Source organism: Lates calcarifer, linkage group LG19 (assembly GCF_001640805.2).
Source record: "Lates calcarifer isolate ASB-BC8 linkage group LG19, TLL_Latcal_v3, whole genome shotgun sequence".
NCBI lineage: Eukaryota > Metazoa > Chordata > Actinopteri > Centropomidae > Lates > Lates calcarifer.
Window position 1 is genome coordinate 24,179,836 of NC_066851.1, and position 18,235 is coordinate 24,198,070.

The 18,235-nt window shown below is 39.1% G+C and overlaps 1 pseudogene; it reads right to left on the reverse strand.

The window, feature by feature from the left end:
* Window positions 1-368: 368 nt before the first annotated feature.
* On the reverse strand, window positions 369-2,573 carry LOC108881153 (nuclear factor 7, ovary-like; annotated as a pseudogene).
* Window positions 2,574-18,235: the final 15,662 nt, after the last annotated feature.

Genomic DNA, 18,235 nt, shown 5'->3' on the forward strand with positions numbered 1-18,235 from the left:
ACCACTGCCTCCATCTGTTAGTGTGTCTGTGTTACTGTGTGACTTTCAGTGGTGGAAGAAGTAATCAGATACTTTACTGAAGTCAAAGTACCACACAGTAACACAGACAAATGAACATCTGTTCGGCAGCAGCTCCTATAATCTGCTTTGTGAAATTATTGCTTTTGTCAGTGGAGTCTGGTAGTGATGTGTAATTGAAAGTAGAAAACAGAATAAAACACAAGAAGTCAGGACAATATTTTATTCTCATTTTATTTGATTCAAGTAGAAAACGTTTCATATGTGTAATTAAACATTTTATCATCTGGATGAGAAATTAAAATAAAGTTTGTTTAATCTGAACAATGATCAGATGATCAAACCTGCAGTTATTGATAAATGTGTTTTTTATTTGAATTTAAAATAATAAAAAAACAAATATAAAGATCAGAAAATGAGTGAAATCATTTTTCACATATGAAAAGTTTGACAATAGAAAGAAAAAGCAAATAGTTCAACTAGAAAAGAAGAAGACGGAAATAAAAGAAGTGAAAGAGAAATAAACAGAGCTTTGGAATAATGAGACAGCAGGAGGACAGGTGCAGTTTAAGACGTTAAATTCTCTGACTTTTCCCTTTAAGAAATAAACAACATTATAAATCTGATCATCCTCTTTATCTCTGACTGATCTGTTCCACTGTCACAGAGACCTTCACTGGTAACATCCTCACTGGGAGATTATCCACAGTGAAAATGTATGGAAACAGTTTCTCAGTGAAAGTGTGTGTGAAGGTGTGTATGTGTGTGTTAGTATCAGGATCAGAGAACGACAACTTTCCTCTGTTCCAGTCCAGATTCACTCTGATCCTCTGGAACTTCTTCTGCTCTGAGAGAGCAGTGACTGGAGACTGATGGTGAACGTGCTGAGTATTTACCTCCATAGAACCTTATTCCCCATAATCCAGACCATATGACTCCCTTCCTCTGGACAGACTCTGCTAACACACCCAGTCTCCAGTTTATATTGTCTCCAACCTCGACATCCCAGCTGTGAGTCCCTGAGTTAAAACCCTCAGAGCCCAGGACAGAGCAGTTAGAATCAAATCTCTCTGGATTGTCAGGAAGCTGCTGTTTCTCTCCTCGTCTCAGACTGGTCAGATCTTCAGACAGGATCAGTCCTGGACCAGCAGTGTTTGGGTCCAGAACCACAGGACTGTAGGAGACCATGTCCTTCATCTTGTTCCAGATGTTGAAGGTCAGGTTGCCCAGGTGTTTGGCCTGGTCTATCAGAGCTCCTGAGAGCAGCTGGTGATCCTCCAGCAGGGGGCGCTGCTGGACTCTTTCCACTGCAGCCTTGTAGTTGTTGAGGAATGAGACGTCTTCAGCTCTCAGCTCGTCCTCTGTGGCTCTGACTGTGTGTGAAAGAGCTGCTATCTCTCTGCTCAGAGCCTCCATCTTCTCCTTCATCATCTGACTCTTCTGCTCCTCTTCCTCCCTCAGTGCAGCCATCCTGGCCTCCTCTTCCTCTTCTAGAAACTGGTGAAGCTTCTTAAACTGCTCCTTAATCTGCCTCTCTGTGTGTCGGGCCTGGACCTTAATGTGTTCTGCTGTTTGATCAAACTCCACTTTAACTTCTTCTAAACTCTCTAACTTCTTCTTTAAGGACTTCAGAGTTTCCTGAAGTTCCTTCTTGTGTTGTCGTGCAGCTTCATCGATGGGTCTGAATCTGTGGTTGATGTGTCTTTCTGAATCTCTGCAGACGACACACACTGGCTGCTGATGGTCCAGACAGAAGAGTCTGAGTTTCTCAGAGTGCAGACTGCAGAGAGCCTCTGAAGATCTCTGATCTCTCTCCTGTAAGAAGGACTCACACAGGTTCTTTAAGGCCCGGTTTATAGGTGGTTCTGACCTTGAAGATCTTCTCTTACAAACTGGACACTCTTGTGTTGGTTTCTCTCTCCACCATCTCTTCAGACAGTCTTTACAGAAGCTGTGGCTACATGACAGAACAACAGGATCTCTAAAGACCTCCTGACAGACCGGACAGCAGAGATCCTCCTCTAATCTGGAAGCCATTTAGTCTGAGTGAAGCTGAAAACACAGCAGACAGGAAGTACAGTCAGTCATGGCTCCCCTCCCTCCTCTACTAACTTCACTGAGATTCACTTTCACTTTGAGTGGTGGTTTTAGTCAAACTCACCTTCAGTGTGTGGAGAGTCAGCAGGTTGAAGCAGCAGTGTTGTAGTTTTCCTCTTTTCTCTCCTGTAGCTGGACTCACTCAGAGGAAGCTGTTAGTTTGGTCTGAAGGTGAATCTGATCAAATGTTTTTCAGCCTGTGTGTCTCTTTAGTGACGAGGAACAAACTGTTTCCTGGTTTGTTTCAGAGAGTCAGATCAGGGGTGGAACCTGAAATGTTAACTGATAACGTGCAGCAGGATGTTGCAGCTGCAGGTTGAACAGTTTCACTTTCTCTTTATTGAGCCTGTTCTAAGAGCTTTGAAATGTTCTCTACAATGTGTTAAAACTGGATTTTTACTCTCCTGAAGCTGCTGAGACGGCGGCGGGAAGCTTCAGGATCTCTGACGATGTTTTTGTGTCGGAGGGAAAGTGCGACAACACACCAGCAGGCCGACCAAAACTGTCGCATCATTGCACAAACAGCTTGTACACATTCTGTCTGTGTGTGTTTCAACACACTCACACAGCCGTCACACATCCTTCCTCTCTTTCTCTCTCTCTCTTTCTGCTGCTACTCTTGAGTTTGTCGTCACATTGAGAACCCATTAACATCTCTCTCTCTCTGTTATTTTTATCTCTCGCTCGCTCAGTGTTTCTTACACAAAGACACACAAAATCAAAAACAGAGCAAATTTTCTTTTGTTTGTTTTCATACTGAATGTTTGTTCCTTCCTCCTTTTCCACCCCTCCCTTTTTTCCCTTTTTGATTATGGAAACGCCGATAAAACACAAACTCTCACTTTTCTTTTATGACAAGTCATCATTTTCTTGTGCATTTCTCACCTGGTCCTTCACAGGTGTCCTACCTGAATGACCCCACCTCTTCATACCATCATTATGAAGTCACGCTATAGAAACCATCAATAACACACAGAAACACAGTTTAACTGAGCTCTGCATCATCAGGTCATGGAGCCAGAATAAATACCATCACTGAAGCAATGCTATAAAAACCCTGTTACCACAGTTCAATAGTCCTCCAAACACTGCAGCCACATCGTCTGCAGCAGAAGCATCAATATTAACTCATAAAGTGACAAAAACATAAACAGTAAAATATAAATAAAATACATTTTACTCACTGAAACTGCTAAAAAAAAAAAAAACAGCTGTTAAATCTGTGCTAACATTGTTTAGCTTGCGCTAGTAGCTATAGATATAGTTTGCTAGCTCTGAAAATGCTGATTATCATAGGTCTGATAGAAGGCCTTGGCCTTGCCAACTCAAAATCTGATTGGTTAAAGGAGGCAACAGTTTCATCACCATTCATTTTAAATCACCGGGGCCTGAACTGTTGATTCTGAAGGCCTCAATTTCTGTTACCATGGCGACACAGGGCTGAAATCTGATTGGATAAAAGCTCCAACATAAACAGACTACTGGAAGCAGCTCAACCAAGAGGAAAGCTATGAGATGAAGAGAATTTAATACATAACGTGTTAATGGAAAAACATATCACTCAGTGATTGTGACAGTGTTTAGGCCTGACAGCCCACCACTGCTGCAGTGTCATGTCTGTATGTTCAGTGGTGTCAGGATGTGGTTAGCCTAGCTTAGTGACAGGAAACCATAGGGAAAATGCACCAGGACTATGATCCAGCAGGAACCTGCCCAGGTTTACCACATCTAATTTGGATCTACAAAATCCCTGTTTTTGTCAGTGGAGTCTGGTAGTGATATATAGAGATGTTTCTGGTTAAACTAAAGGATCTTCCTCTGTCTCTGTAGGAATCCTATCATCATGTTGTCAGACACTGAGAAAACAGTCTGAGTCTGTCAGAGTACACTGTTATTGATCAATACTGCACCGATCATCTATCATTTATACTCAAAAACATGAGAAAATAAGGCCCAGGTTAAAAAACACCAGAGTAATCCTTTAGGTCTGTTTCCAGCAGTGGGTTATATATAGAATACAGAAGACTATATAGAAAGAAAATTACAGGATGTAAACACAATGAATACCTGCTGCAGTCTGTCGTTCTTCCATCTCCCTCCTTCTCTTTATATCTCTATTTATTTATCTACATGTTTTCATTGTATGTCTCACTGTTTTGTTACAATGCACTCGCCTCCTCCCTCTCTCTCTCTCCCTCTCTCTCTCTCTCTCTCCCTCCCTCTCTCCTTCTCTTATTATCCTGCTGGTTGAGAGTGTGTGTGGGCAGATTACAGCCTTTTCAATGAAATCCTCGTCTCAATAGGAAGGTACAGCTGTGAGTGTGTGTGTGCGTTATTGAGTGTTTGCACGTGTCTCACTTGATGATGTGTGTGTGCGTGTTGTGTATCTTCGCCTGGGTGTGTATACATGTGTGTATATGTGTGTGTGTGTGTGTGTGTGTGTAGAGGTGGAGTGTAGAGACCCATTAGTAAGCACTTGATTGACAGACTTGAGGATGGAGCGAGCTGCTGCTCAGCTTCATTAGCACAGGTGTTGGAGTGTGTGCACGAGTAAGACTCTATCTATCTATCTATCTATCTATCTGTCTATCTATTCTGTAGTCTCATTTAGACACTCGTTAGCAACCGCCTTTTTTAAGACACGTAAAAGCTTCAAACATCAGGAGTGGGGGATTTACTGACCCATTTTATGTCGGAGAATAAAACCTGAAAATGTCTTGAGCTTGTGTTAAAACTACAGACCTTATTTCAGACATTAAACCAGAAACACACTGATAACAGGAAGAGCTAACATGCTAACATGCTAACTTACTTCCTGGTTTTAGCATCAGTCCTGCAGCTCTCTATAACAACACCAGGGACAACATTCAAGTGACAGTGCCCTCTTGTGGCAGTACGAATTATGATTCTTGTCTGAGGAGTTCGGGGTGAATGGACGTTCAACCAAATGTCAGATACATGTTTCCTGTTCCTGCCCTGACTTCAACCCTGACCAACACCTTTGTGATGACCACTTGTGCTCTTATGTGTCTGCAGCAGGTTCAGCTGGGAATGCTCACACGTCTTTAAACACTGGTTTTAGGGACTCCTCCTTCAGAGCAAGTAGACAAACCTCCAGCGACTGCCATTGGACAGTGATGTAGCAGGTCTTTGTTGGTCTTTGTACTGATTTTGAGATCCTGCATTCTTCGTCAAATTGGACCTCAGTGTTCTGCCTTCAGAGACAGACCCTCCTGGGTCTTTTAGTTCAACATGCACTTCAACCCAGAACAGGAAGTCCTGACCCCCGTACTCATATGAATTTGACTTAGCAGCAGTTTCAGAATAACACCTTCAGGAACCTGTGTGTGACATCATAGACAGGTGTACTGTCAGGTGTGGTCTGCACACAAATAAACAGTTTACATTTTATATCAGCTGCCACATACGATAAGTAAAACTCACGTTAAGTTTGAGGCATCACAGAGAGAAAACAAAAGAAAATTTTGAAAACTGTTTGCAGACTTACGACACCCAGCATGTACACAGACCGACTCTCTGTAATTGTTTTCTTTACCGTTGTGTGTGTGTGTGTGTTCCCGGTGTGTATTTTCAGCCGCCCTGTGAGAGAAGGTGTTCACAGCAGCTCCCAGCAGACTCCACACATACAGCTACTGAAGCCTTGTTAGAGCTTATAATGAGCCATAAAAGTGCTCAGCTGTATCTAACATGCATGTGAATATCACCTGTCTACACACACACAGACACACACACTGCTCTCCCGCAGGAACAAATAAAGCCATATTGTCCCTGGTCTGATTGCTGTGATAATTAATGTAGCATACGACCAGAAAAACACACTGAGACCAATTAAATAAGAGAGAGTGAAAAAGAGAGGAGATGGAAAGAAAAAAATCAAGTAATGAAAGGGCATTAAATTATATATATTATAAGAAGAGGGAAAATAAACTTTTTAGATTTTAAAACAAAGGTTCCCAAGTGCTTCACTGATAATATATCAATAAATAAGTCTTAATAACTGATAATACAAGAGGTTAGAAAACGCCCTCTTCAGGCCAGTCTGAACGCTACAGTGAGTCGCTAACTGCCAAAATGGGCTCACGGGGTCGGGGCTAGCTAGTTAGCATGCTAACTTCAGTAGAAGAAAAGATGTTTTACAAGTAGAAGGAAAACATTTGTGCTGCTTTCCACCGCTGGAAACAGCTCAGCGAGTAAAAGGAAAGTGGTTCATTGCTGTCGACGTAAGTAGCAGCCATCTTGGATTCTTATGTCGGGGTTGGCGAGGTTGCGCCGACTTTCTGAGTTGGAAATCTGACTTTGGGGGCCGTCAAAGTTGAAACTTCCAACTAGGAACTCAGAAATTCCACTGGTAACTAAACAACTATTAATTCTAATGTTTGGCTTTGTAGCGATAGCAAAAGTCTACATATAGCTCCTCTAAATATGGTTCTCAAAAGTACTGGTAGTGTTTGGAAGATTTTACAGTGTAAAAATACATTTATTGGTGCTCTCCGATGGACAAACTCATTTTGAAATACTTTCTTTGAAATACTTACTTTTTTAAACATGTCTTTGTTAGTACTTCCTGTTGAGTATTTCCTGTTAGTCGATTTGAAGGAGGTTGAGGGAGGTACCATCCTCCTTGATAGCATAAAATATCGAGGTATGTATACCTCCATTAACCTGCCATCCCTCATGCACACACACATATAATTTCAGTCGTGAAATAACCGCCTAAAATAACTCTACTGTGATGCTGCAAAGATATTGTACAATGTCAAGATCACTGACTCCCTCATCTGATCACCTGCATCATCGTTTGTGTGCGTCCGTGAGTGGAGTGAACTATCTTGTCGTCACGACAAACTCTTCGATCAACACGGTGGTTGTTTGATTTTTGTCAACAAACCGGACAGATAAGAAGCAGAATCCGCTGAAACCTGACAAGGTAACGAGATATTTTTTTTACTAACAGAGTGTTTGTAGTTCAGTGTCATTCATCCCCAGACAATAACTGACCGGCAGCTGCGCGCTACGTGAATCAATAAGTTATTTAGCTAGCTAGCTAATGGACGGATGGAATTGACGCTAGCTAACCAGCTTAACATCGCTAGCTAACTAACGGCAATTCCAACCTTCCGATATCAGACTGATAAACTTTAAAACAAAGTTGAATCGCTTTTCTTTCATTTCGGTTTGTGTACAGATTTAATTGCCTGTCAAAATAAGGTTCGTCTCTCTTTTATTTTGATTGTACGATCGTTCTGGATGAGGCAGGTAACATTTAAATATCAATTGACCCTGTTTTTATTTATTCACTTACACAGATTAAAGTGAAACGACGGAACATTATGAGGAGGCAGAGAAAAAGAAAGAGAAGAAGGTTGCAGCTTGTATATTGTGAGTATTTTCAGCTTTTCCTTGTTTAACATCGTCATAAACTTATCCTACTAATTACGACCCATAGTTACGTTTTACTATTAATATATGACCTGTGTGGTTGTTATGGTTGAAGCACTTGTTGAAGATTGAAAACATTTGATTACATTACTTGCGGGAACTTGTGAAGGTCATTTCTTGTCATCAGAAAGTTTATAAGCTGAACAACTGATCAAAGTAATCAATTACAGTAAGTACTCATTAGTTGCAGCCCGACAGGTCAGAATCAATATTACCTCCTGTGCAAAACCTTCATTACTGATGGACATGACTCTATATTGATATTTTTTTGGAGAGAGAGTTGCATTAAAATCAGTTATCTGATTTTAATGAACGGCTGAACTCCCTCCCTCCCTCCCTCTCACCATTGGTTACATTCACTGTGGGAGTGACGTCCAGGTGTAATTAAAAGCAGCAGAGCCACTTTCAACTCACAGCCTGGAAACATGTGGCAACTTGTTAATTTACCTCCCCCCTTCCTCCCCCTACTCCCTCCTCCATGTCCCTGCGGAGAGCAGACAGATGGGCTGAGAGTCACCTGAGGCAACAGGAGGAGGAGGAGGGAGGAGGCAGGAGACTTTTTATTAAGACAAGGTTTAGTTTTCATGCATGAGCAGGTACAATATCTATCTATCTATCCAAGATAAACTCAGCGTTGCTGTTGGTCCGTCCAAAACATCTCTACAGATATTAGTTTCATGTTTCCATATAATTTGCTTTTTGCTGTTCCTGGTCCCTCGAGGATGAACTCTTACTCTTGATCAGTGCTGCCACCAGAGCAAAAATTCAGTTTTTACACAAGAAAACAAAATCTAGATTGAAAATTTGGTTGTTGATGTCCTAATCACAGGATTTTACAGCTCTGTGATGTTCTCCTAACTTAAACTGTGCTGCATTTACCAGCGAGAGTTTTAAAAATGTCGTCACTCAGTATAGGCCGAGTACAGAATTGTCCAGTGTCGACTCGCTGTTGTTTTGTTGATATGTTTGTATGTGTGTGTCTGAATTCATCTTTAGTTTTTAGAGAAAAGGAACCAACATGAACCTTAATTCCTTGACTTTTCACTTTAGCACCAAAAACAAAGAGTCACCTCTGTTAGGATATATATATATATACAGTTGTGTATCATCTGCATAACATGGAGATTAATGTATGTTTTTATATGATTTGTAGTAAGAGGTGGGAATCTCTATGCACCTCATGATTAGATTTGATTACGACTCAGAGGGCTGCGATGCAATGATTAAACAATTATCGCTGCATCTTGATCCATCTTTTTCTTCTGTACAGGATTTCTTTTATTTCACTGTGTGAGTACTTGGTACTTTAAAAACAAAGTGTTTGTAATGATTCATAATGATGATCCAAGCATTAATATCTTTCGTAACACTGACTTTAGTTTTGGTCTTGTAGAGTGTCTGGATCGCTGACTGTGATATTTTTGCTTTAGATTATCATATAGTTGCAGTCTCATACTGGCCCATGCCTAGTGCATGACTGTCTAGATTCTGCACTTCTACACATCTGAGTTCCGCCTTTTGCATTACTTTACATTATGTTATCAATTAACATGGCAATGCATCTAAGAATTCTCCCACCCTGAATGTGTGTGCAGCGTGGCATATAGGAGTTAAATAAAAACAGTGAAAAATAATGTAGAAGTGGAGGATAAAATCTGAAATCTCACAAAAACGCTAACTTTACCCTACTGCTAAAAAGGTCAAAGCTCAGAGAACCGAACAACATATTCCTGTGAGTCATCATTAATCATGGATGACATTTGTTTCCTATTTTCTTAATCCTAAAACACTTACATTATATGAATAAGTCCATTAAAACGTTCATTATCCACCTCCTTATACCGTCGCAGGAGTGCAGTGTTTCTTCCAGAGGTTAACACACAGGTTAAATACATTTCACTGAGTCTGTTAACAAGCACAGCGTTAACCCAGAATCTATCTCACCATCTAAATATTAGGCATCACTCATGTAGTTATTGATTTAAAGTATAATTTCCCCTTCAATTAAAACACGACTGTTTTTAAATGAAACGTGACCTGTCAGTAAAATATCAGCGTAATAAAGCATAAAATAATTACCTGATGCTATTTTTACTCTGGTTTCTGTGACAACAAGCAATTAATTTGAATATTCTCAGAATCTTACTGCAAACATTCATAAAGATGTTATAATGAGATAACTGTGTTAACGTGACACATACACACACGTGCAGGTAATAGCCTTAAATCTGTAATGTCAATTCTTCTTCAACTGAGACAAATAAAATTATTTGATGGTATTTAAATGTGATTTGTAAAAGTTGCATCAAGTTAAACCAAGACACATTAAATTTTTAAAAAAAAACTAATTTAAGTATTTGTCATTAACTTAAGCTTCACTGTTATGGTTTAAATATTATTATTTAAAAAAATAAATGTTGTAATGATTTTTACTTGGTGATACAGTAAAATTTTGTTTGAGCTGAAAAAGCATTAACAAATCAAGTTGGTGTAATATAACATTTACTCTTACAGGAGCCAATTAATAAATAGTGTGTCTTTTTATTTACTCCAATATCTTTTCCTGTAGCTTGTTGCTAAAATTAGCTGAACTAAACTAATGTTTGAGCTGTTGATCCAAAACAGATTTTTTGGCCTCAGTAACTACAATAACACAAGTAAATAAAGTTAGGTTGCTCACTCTGTTTGTTACAGATCTTTTTTTATTACCGTCTTTATTCCTGTTAAAACTACTGACACCAAGAGTAAGATGTGCAACACCAGAGCACTATTTTCAGTAATAGTAAGAGCTTTCCTCAAGTGGAGTTGAACTGCCGCCAGAGTAAATATATTCTTTCTTTTACAAGCTCAGTTAGAAATCCCACCTCTGATTGCCAGCAGGAATTTTCAGGAGGGCACAAACCAAAGACATCTTTCATGTCATGTTTACGCATTTTAAGATTTTTGTGTCATTTAACAGTGTGTGTCTTGTGTGTCATGTGAAATTAAATCGATGTGTTCATATCAGCGAGATTTTGTCGTGTGTGTTGACGCAATGTAACGGTTTTCATTACATGGCAGCGACCAGCAGGAGGCGCTGCTAAAATTTAACAGAGAAAACAAAGCTGCCTTCGAGCTGTCATAGAAATCAAAAGTAAACATGAAGAAACCCGGAGAAGTTTGGTGTAGGACCATTTGCAGCTCAGAAATAATGAAGCTCATTGCAAACATCCGTGATGTTGGTGATAACTTTGTTGTGTTGTGCGTAAAAGCCTCTCGGTTGTCTTTCTGTCGAGTGTGTTGGGTTTGACTTGAAGCCTCGGGTCTCGTTTTACTTTCTGTCAGTTCAACTTTAAAGGCTTTATTTAAGAGGATTATTGTTAAAGATTAAATTGAGGATAAACACACTTTCTGTAGAAGCTTATTTTCTGCAGTGATTGTTAATTTTCGAAAAAAAGAAATTTCTTCAAATTCCAGTCCCTACTCATTAGACTTTGCTAATTTTAGCTTTCCTAATTTTGCTAATTGTTTTGAAACCTTCTGAGCTTATTTGAGCATTGTATTGTTTATTTGTGTGTCTGATGTTGTCTTGATGTAGTTGTTCTTGTTGGTTGGTTTGTTGTGACTCTGCTTTTTTCTGTTAAATGATTGGTGCTGTTATTGTCAAACTTTTGTTGCAGTTTGGTTTTTTGTTTCTAACTGATCGTCTTTTCATTCTCTTTGCACCCAGATCTCCTTCGTTATTCCTAAATAACCCTCATACGTCAGTGTTTGTGTTCAGATGAAGATACACATGAGCTCTGTATGTTGGCGATTTCTTCTGTTTATTTATACCAACGCTACATTTATTTACTTGTGTAGTATTTTCTTAATTATTCGCACACATGAAGCTACGAGTCATGACCGTGAGTGTGCATGTGTGTGTGAATGAACGTGTTAGCTAAACTGTCAAAACCCGCTCTAATATTCTCTGACCTCTGAACACAGAAACACTTTCAGTTCTGTTCACAGTGTGTACTGTGTCTACTTCCCCTGTTGTCGTGACAACAGCAGTGTGTGTACGTGTTTAGAAGTGTGGTTTGTAGAACATGTTGTGTCTGTTGTGTGTGTGTTTTTGTTTCTAGCGTTTCTATTTTACAGTTTTAACAGCCGTTCACATGCAGTGCCACTGATGGCCACTAGAGGTCATTTCCTCCCAAAAAGCTGAAACACATTTCTGGGGTTTACTACTCATATTTTGAGATTCATGATCATGTTTCTGCTTTTTTACGTTGTCTAACTGAAGCTAACGGAGCAGGAGCTAGCTTGAAAAAGTTGCTCGATTTCAACTTTCATAAGGTAAAAAAAATGAAGGTGACGGTGACTTGAAACAGAAATAAGAAATGGAAATGTTGAAATGTTGGCCTGACAGTCGGTGCTTATGAATGTCTGATTTACAGTGTATTCAAAGTGTATGTTGATCAAAACAGTTTGATTCGATGTTTTTACAGTGTATTGTGTAGTGTATTTGTGTGTGTGTGTGTGTGTGTGTGTGTTGGAGTTGTTGAATCTCTCTCTCTGTGTCAGTAGTTATTATAAATACACTGACATGTTGGCTGGTTAATTAAGGTGTATAATTCTTGTTGTTCAGTGCCGTCACATAAAGAGAGATGATAATAGACTGTGTGTGTGTGTGTGTGTGTGCGTGAGAGAGAGAGTGTGTGTGTGTGTGTTGGGTAATAATTGGATGAAGGTTGGTGCTGTGTAATAATTGGACGTCTGAACTACAAACACAGTGACAGCAGCAGCGGCGGCGGCAGCAGCCTGCAGGCTTCATCGTCGTGTTTGTTGTAAAAGTAAAGGGAACAAACAGCGGCGATGTTTACTCCGACTGACTGTAAACACACAAAATAAACGACGGCGGAGGACGAAACAAGAGAGGAACAATACAACACGCAGCTTCCCCTCCTCTGTCGCTGTATCTCAGCAGACAGATTGCCGTCTGTCTCCCAAACCAGACACAATAAAACACACAGTTTCTCATTCAACAGCAAATAGATGTTAAAGCCTGTGCTGCTTATTCTGCAAAAACAGACCTGTAATTAATTTAATAATCTTAACCCTGATGTGAAACAACTGCAGAATAAAATGAATACACAAATATGTGTGCATACGTTTGCATAATACACACCATAAATGTTTATTAAAAATCAAAAACATGTATTTACACAGAAACACATTCAACCACAGGTGCATCATTTCTTATTTCTACACTCATTAAAACAATAACAGTTCCAATATAATATATATTTATTTCTTATATATCTAAACATATACATGTCAGTAATATATAAATATAAATAGTAAAGAATAGTATTTAGTCTATATTATATAGAGTTAATTATGTGCCAAAAATAATGATGAATAGTTTTATCACAAATTTAACAAATGCTGCAGAGCACAATATTATCATCATATTTGAACAAAACAATTTAGCTTGTTAAGTTGTATTCCATTACATTTTAAAATATTTGCATTGGATATTTAATTTCTGCATTAATATTATTTTAAAATTAAAAAATGTGCTTTTAATTTTAATGTATTTAATGTTTAAATATTATATTTTAATTAAGTGCTTCAGTGTTGATGTTTTCACATTTTACTAAATCAAAATGTTATTGTGTTGAAATGTAAACAGTCTTGATTTAATAATATATAAAAAGTGAACTGTTCATTTCACTTTAAGTATGTTTTATATGAGGCTTTTCAATTTTGTTAATAAGGTAGATTTAATTGGAAATGTAAAGATGAGAGAAACATGTGAATCCATAAAGAGACTGAACAGATCATCAGTCGTTCGTCCTGCAGGGTTTTCAGTCTGTGGTTCATTCACTGTTCTCTGCTGCCATCTACAGGCTGCTGCTGCATCTGCACTCTAACACACCACACCAGTCACAAAACACACTCAGCACTGAGTGCATTTCATTTAGTTCTCTGTTTAACCGGAGTGAGAGCATCGAATAAAATCAAAAACATACATCACTGAAGCAGAGGCAACAGAAATGAGTCAAACCTGTTCACATTTTAACTCTGAGCTACTGAACTCATGAAATCATATTTTAAGATCGAACAGTGTGGTAGAAGAAGAGAAGACAGAAAACATGAGGATCTGATCTGTCTTTAAAAAAGCTTAGTTTAAACTCTGTTGTTCCATTTGTATTTTACTTGATTTTTACGTGGACGTTCTGATGCTGTGGCAACTGAAACAGCTGGAAAAAAAAGTAAAAATCACAGAAACTGAAAATATATGCTAACAAATATTTATGTGGTTTAATATTTGCATTTTCACCAGTTTCCTTGAGCTTTTCTTGAAAACAACTCCCCTAAGTGAGATTTAAAGGGTCATTTCACCCAAATGACAAAAAGAAAAGGAGGCGTCTAGACACACATATCCAGTAGTTTTGGTTTTACCTGCTCAGGTTCAGGCTCTTTGTTCCTACACTGTAAGATGGTGCATTTCCCTCCACCTGCACATTTTCAATTTGCACCTAAAACAAACCTGATTGAAAATTCTTAAGTGGAAATATCTATAAAGTTTCACCTCAGCCATGTTTCCTGTTGTCTGAAGTGTAAAAGTTGGTGTGTGGATGAAACAGGCTGAAGTACAGGAATCATGTGACTTCAACGCCACTCGTCACTTCCTGTGCAGAGACGTAAACATCAGATTCTTGTGAACCTTGTCTTCTTTTTAACTCCTGGCAACCTCTTTGCAAATGCTCACAAATAGAGCGGGAGCTTAGCCTGATTCGAGGGTATGTAGCTAACGTTAGCCTTAAGAGTAGTTTACCCACCAGTCTACATGAAACATTGTAAGTTTAGGACCAAACTTTATTCCTTCACCCACCAATAGCTGTCTCCAGCTGTTTTGCTTCTATCACTTCATCAGCGCTGAACGTGTTTTCCAGCCAGGAGCATGTGATGGCACTGGTGGTGATGCTAATAGCATCAACTTAGAGTATTTCCAAAATTCCACAGTTTAACTTCCCATGGAAAGTTTCTGGAAATGTCCCACCCCTTTGTAACCCTAGTGGAGTTGCATTATGGGAAGTGTAGGACCCAGGAGCTTGACCCATATCAGGGACTAAAAGTCAGTTTTATTTTACTTTATGGAACCACACTACAGTTACTGGAGTAACTAGAGTATTGTCAGCTGTATAGGTGAGGTTGTACCGTAGTAATAAGGTGAAGGCTATAATAATATAGTAATACTACTTCCAGGTGAAGTGGTGACATGTTTAATTTTAAACCTCGCCGTATGATTGAAAGTGTCAACACTCTCTGTGGTTTTGACTCTCGTCTGTTCTGCAGATTAATTTCAGCTCCTGCCCGTGAGGGAATATTCTTTACCAGCAGCCAATCAGGACTTGACGATACGAATCCTGTCGTCTATATGTCGGTGTCGGTCTGTAACGTCACCGGGGAGATGATGTGTTTGTCTCCACATTAATGCCGAAGCTTGACAACATTAGCAGACCTGTCAGCCTCTGGCACACTTATTATTCTGCCGCCGGGACAGAAAAAACATGGATCTGCAAAGTAAACACCTTTGCATTTATTAAAGACTTAAAGTGAGTTTTTTAATTTAAAAGGTCTGAAAGCTGTTTGAATCTTGAATGTTAGTGAAAAGCTTTTGTTGCAGATGTGTAGTTTCCACCTGCCACTGACTGTGCCACCCATATGATTATGTACCTTATTCTATATGGTCAAAGGTGTCGTGTCAGGTGGGAATTGAAGTGGCGGTTCTGGGAGGGGGCGGTTTCTGACTATCATTTATATATATATATATATATTTTTTTTTTTTTTTTTAAAAGGGAACATTGCCTCCGTTTCTTTTACAGCTCTGATTAAAGGCGTCGTCACTGTGTCATACCTATGATTATGTCTGCTGTCACTGAGGGAAGAGAGTGTGTGACAGGTCAGTGAATACCAGAGGGAAACTCTTCAGTAATGTGACTAATATATTGTGCATCACAGTGCAGTGAAGCTTGACAACATTAATAATAGCTTCATCAGATGAGGAGACAAATTACCTGCCTCTGTGTCGCAGCCTTCTCGAGGCTTCGGGGTTCACAGAGAAACCTGGTATGTCCACCTGAGACTAATGAGATGGAAAACGTGAAACTTTAAAGATCAGAGTGGGAGAATCAGGTTCGTGCAGAAGCCAAACGGCAAAAATGGGAAAGATAAAGATGTGCACACGCCTGTTTCTGTGCAGGAGACTCGTTGTTGTCTTGTGTTTGTCCCTGAATTAAAAGACGGTTAATAAAGGAGCAGTGTTGTTAATTTAAAACAACACAACAACTAAAACACAGAATTATATTTATACTGAACAGAGCTGGAAAGGGGCAGAAAATTTCCAGTGAATTTCCAGAAACTTTTTGGGAACTTTCCAAGGGAAGTTTAACTGGGGAATTTTGGAAATATAAAAAAACTTTCCAGGAGAATTAATGGCAATATATAGGACTTAACAGGAATTAATAGAAATTCACTGGAATTAACTGGAAAGTTTGGGGTAATTTATCTTATAGAAACATAAACATTTTCTTTTGTCATAAGCAGATGTTTACATTTTGTGGAAACTTTCCATAGGTATTTATGGGAATTGATGGGAATTAACTGGAGAATTTGAGGTAATTTAACATATACAAACGTAAATGTAAACATTTTGTTTTGTCATAAGTAGACATGCAAACTTTTACAAATTTTAAAAATTACATTTTTGACTTTTGCTTTGTGAACTTCAAAACAACAAAAACGATTGATGATTCTTTCATTGAACAACAGAAAAACATTTAAAAATTGTTTTTGCTCGTTAAACTTTAAAACCACAGATGAAGTAGTGTGCTGTGCGCATTTGATGAAGGAATGCATCTGGTTGTTTTAACCAAGATTATGCTGCAAGATGTTTTTTTCCAGCTACATTAAATTACCTGTCATAGGCTATCCCGCAATTTTGCAGTTTATCCCTGTTAATTCCCTTTAATTCCTGCCCGGTAACAAAGAATTACCTGTGAACAGAATGACACTCAGTAGAGCATGTACCATGTTGAAAAATGTCTCGAGGATCCACACCAATGTTTAATGAATATTTTTCTGGTCCACGCCCCATCTCTTCACCAATTTTGGTGTAAATCAGTTTGTATTTTTTGCGTAATCCTGATGATAAAGTAACAACCAACGACCAGACCAGACGAGATGTCCTTGTCCTGCTGATAGAACGCGAACATTACGCAATGAAATATTTGCGTTTACATTATTTCTTTATTTTTTATTTTTTTGGAGTTTGTACCGTAATCAACCCCCATCAGCTTTTATTCGTGCAAACATTGTTTGTATTTTTTGCATTTGGCAGGGCAGCAAGCAAACTGTGTAAGAAGATGACGCACATGTTATTAGTTCCACCTGCAAAGCTCTGATTGTTCAGTTGTCTCTGCAACTAGTCGTAAAGTCAGGTCAACAAATAAATCATACGTGTGTTCACGTGTTGGAGTAAATGTTACAAATGTTGAAAATGTCGTCTTAAAATGTAAGAAATAATTTTTAACATAATGTTTGTAAGATGATTTTAAATGAGCCTCAAATTTGTAACGTTTAACTTTGTGGTTAGTGTCTGTACATAAGAGGTTTCTTTAGGATGATGCAGAGATCTTCTTTATCTCCCTCTGTGAACTCTGACCTTTCTCCTCTCGCCACTTTATTAAGAAACTGTCACTGTGACGACCGCTCGCCGCCTCTCCCGCCACACCGTCGACCCCCCCCCCCCCCAAACAGTTAACGTGTTCAGATCCACATGTAGACACCATGGACGGAGGAGGACACATGCTGAACCGACATGTGAAGCTGACATGTTGACAGTTCAATTCAGCGCTCGTATGCTGAGGAAAGAACCAAGGAAAGAGAGATTATCAGCTGCCTAACGTACATCAGTGTTCATTATATGGATGAAAGTATTCGGATGGTTTAACATGTGATTGTCAAACTAAAGGCAGTAATGTCCAGCTCTGATGTTGGACTGAACCAAGCTGAACTGGTAATGGAGAGCTGCAGGACTCATCCGAAAACTACTCACCAGTCCACCTTTACAGCCTCGTTGTGTTTCTACTCACGCTCTTTCAAACTCTCACTAACTTTCTAAGAAGAAAGGCTTTTGTAGAAGAGCTCAGAGCTAAATGAAATGACCAGTTGGAAGCTTAGTGGTGGAGACTTGCTGAGACTGCCACCTGCTGGTTTGACGTGCTCTCGACAGCGTGGTTTTACACTGTTTAAAAAAATAAAAAGCTTGTGCACGTGTTGCTCAAGGGACCACAACACCTAGACCATAACTGGTATGTGGACAAGAGTGAGTGTTAGTATGTGGCATAAGTCTACTGTTCACCTCAGTCTCTAATCTTTCAGTTTTCCTCACTGTGTATTCACTTCACTTTCTCCTGCTCTTTGGGATCAGTAGGACCTGATTAGTATAGAAAGTAAACCGTGGTTTACCAGGAAGTGGTTTTTGAAACAAATGAAGTCGGCATGTGGAGACAACGGTTTTATTTTACTGTAAAACAAAATAAACTCATCAGTGTATTAGCAGTTTATGTCAGTGCCTAAACATGGCTGTGCAGAAATGAAACAAAACACATCTGAAGGCCTCATGATT